This window comes from Petaurus breviceps, unplaced genomic scaffold, assembly GCF_028583685.1.
Source record: "Petaurus breviceps papuanus isolate PSGF00001 unplaced genomic scaffold, PetGlider_PUasm1.0 90822, whole genome shotgun sequence".
NCBI classification, from domain to species: domain Eukaryota; kingdom Metazoa; phylum Chordata; class Mammalia; order Diprotodontia; family Petauridae; genus Petaurus; species Petaurus breviceps.
Window position 1 is genome coordinate 17,163,439 of NW_027187351.1, and position 3,188 is coordinate 17,166,626.

The following is a 3,188-nucleotide window of genomic DNA, read 5'->3' on the forward strand; positions in this document are numbered from 1 at the left end:
ATATTTGTAATCTCTATAGGCATTGTGAATATGGCATTGCTGATACACATAGCTACTACTGTTGACCAGATTTTCATGAGTCATCTATCTCATTGGACTATCTAAAAAGCTCATTGGCAATGAAAACGATGTTTTTAAAGTGGATTTTAAAGATGCAAAAGATATACAAAATCAATTAAGACATAATACCTTGATTTGAAGAGCTTATAATCAAGTGATATGAGAATTATAAGATACGCTAGAAAAATAACTAATACAAAACAGAATTTGACATGGAAAAGGAGAGGTCCAAAAGCACTTGTGAAAGAAACCTGAAGGAGATGTCTCTACTTCTTAAGTGAATTAGGGAACATCTGGGAGAAAAAACAGCTGACTCCTTTTAAGTATTACAGAAAAAAAAAAACAAATAAACATTAACTCTGGGGGTGGCTAGGTGGCTCAGTGAATAGAGCTCTGGCCCTGGAGTCAGGAGGACCTGAGTTCAAGTCCAGAATTAACACTTAACACAAAAACTGTGTGACCTTAGGCAAGTCACTTAACCCCAACTGCCCTCCAAAAAGCAAAAGAAACAAAAAAGAAATAAACATTACCTCTGCAAAAATTGGTATCAGTAATAACAAATTATTGACAATTGCCACAATAAAGGATGGAAACCAGTGAAACATAAGTCTTGTGGAAATGTTTGAATCAATGTTTGATGACTCCTAATTCCTCTGTGCAAGAATATACTAATTCTTCCAAGAATACACAACTTTTATCATGTTGAAAACAACAATATGACAATGTTCTTATGAGGGAAAGAGATATATTACATGAAGACCCATTTTTAACCACCAAATTTCATAAACCTCATATTCAATCACCATATTTTCGTTTGAGTTTAATAGTGAAAAAAATGAAAATATTTGGTGGGCATATAGATTTTTGGCACCACTGAAGTAACTGAAGCCCGCAAAGCACTGATGGCTAATGACTGAGAATATCTGATGCATAATATTTTACTCATTTGCAGTGATGAGGTAATGGGGGGGAAAAGACTGGAGTCAGAAAACCTGGTTTCAAATCCTATTTATTGATATCTACTATTTGGATTATCTTGGGAAACTCCAGGTAGCTTTTTCCCCCTTCACTGTAAAAATAAGAACAAATTGCTTCATAGGTTCCTTTAAGCTCTAGACTGATAGTCCTATGGTCTAGATTTTGTGACAATAATATTCTCAAGAAGCTTATAATTAAATTTAACCCAAGTAGACAAGTTGTTATTGAGCTACTACAATGTGTAGGTATTGTTAGTCGTTATAAAAACCTATGGCTCTGTGAGGTTAAAGAACTTGGTAAAAATCCCATAGATAATAAATAGTAGAATTAATATTCAAATTCCCATCTTCTGATACCAAATCTTGTAACCTTTCCCACCAAAGACTCAGACTGATGTCTTTTGAGATGCAAATTTCCGTGGTTCTTTGGTAAAAGAAATCAATAGAAAAATTAATGCTAAGGAGATGAAATCAGGAATCCAAATTATTCTCTCAGAAACTGTTAAGTAGTTCAGAAAAAAAGAGAGGTTTAGTAAGTTAGTTTAGGAAGAAAGTAGAGTTGAAGTAAAGATTTTAAGGATTGAATAATAGCAATTCCACATGGTGCTAAATGCCAGCAGAGATATAAAGATAATTAAAAATATAAACTGCTTGAGGTCAGTGACTATATCCCTTTTTTGGTTTTATCTCCAGTTCCTAATATAACTCTTGACATATAAGGTGCTTAATAAATGCTTACTAATTTAGTGAATATGGATGTCCTGGTTTTCAAGCAGCTGAAATAAGGAGAGACCTAATAATTGTATAATAGGGGAAGAAGCCTCTAGAAAGAGGAGACACTCAAGCTACAAGAAAGGAAGATGATTGCTGGATGCGGGTAATCATGTAAATTTGTGAAAAGCTCTGACAATCCAAGGTATTTCAGGGACCAACACTCTGCAAAAACATCTGAACTGATTTAAGGGGAAACAGAAGGCACAGTATAACAACACAGCCAAAGGCTCCTAGGCAATGGCACAGGTTTTTTTCAAAGGACCAGATACATAAATCCACAGATCAAAACACTGTTAGAACAAAGCATTTAAAAAGCATTCACTGCTGAAACACTCAGAAATATTCATATCCTTTACTGAAAAAAATGATCAAGCACCCACATGGCCCTAGCAATCATTTAAAGTGCTAAAAGACCAAGGGAAAAGCAATAAAAAAATGAATGCACTAAATGTGACTTTCTAAAGTTACTTTATGTCCTAAAATGCCAACATCACAAGCAATAAACATCACATCAAATCAGAGCAAAAAATATTTATTCACATATACAAAGGAACATTCTGATTAATCCTCCCATTTTGGCTTCAGAGCATGCTTTCTATAACCACAGGAGACAAAACTCTATTTCTGAATCCATTCTCTCCCCCAAAATTCAACTCACATCCAGTTGTAACAGACCACCTGGGGTCAGTAGTTTTAGCTATGAATCTGACATTCTATAGTGTTTTTATTCCACGTAAGAAAGTGTCAGAATGAATACTGCAAGGAAAGCTCAGACTTGTTGGGAACTTCATTAATAAAAAAAGTGAAAAGGAGTAGAGAAATCAAATTTTTGTGAGTTGGAGGGGTAAGAGGGAGTTTCTACCAATCATACAAATTGGGAGAATAAGGAACCCATAACATGTTTATTTTCCTCACTATATTAGGACACATCACAAGAGCTTAGAGAACAAAAGTCTTTCAAAAGTCTAACCTTCTCATTGTGCGGTAAACACTTTGAGCAATTATATTAACTGCTTTGTGTTCTTTTGGCATAATTTTTAAAATTATATTTAATTTTCATTGATGTCTTTTATTTGTATATTATATTATTTTCCAAGTGCATTTATTTTACTTCTTTGACCAATAATTAATCCTTTGTAACAAAATTAGAAAAAAGCAACTAAACAAAGTTAAACTACAAATTAAATATGTGTGGGGAAATGATTAATTTAGACCCCCTATTTTATTTAAACCTCTGACATTTCCAATCAGCATTATTCAAGTTGATATGATTCCATAGGGGTAGTAGGGATTATTTCTGTTATGCTTTCTATCTATCTATCTATCTATTTATCTATCTATCTATCTATCTATCTATCTATCTATCTATCTATCTAT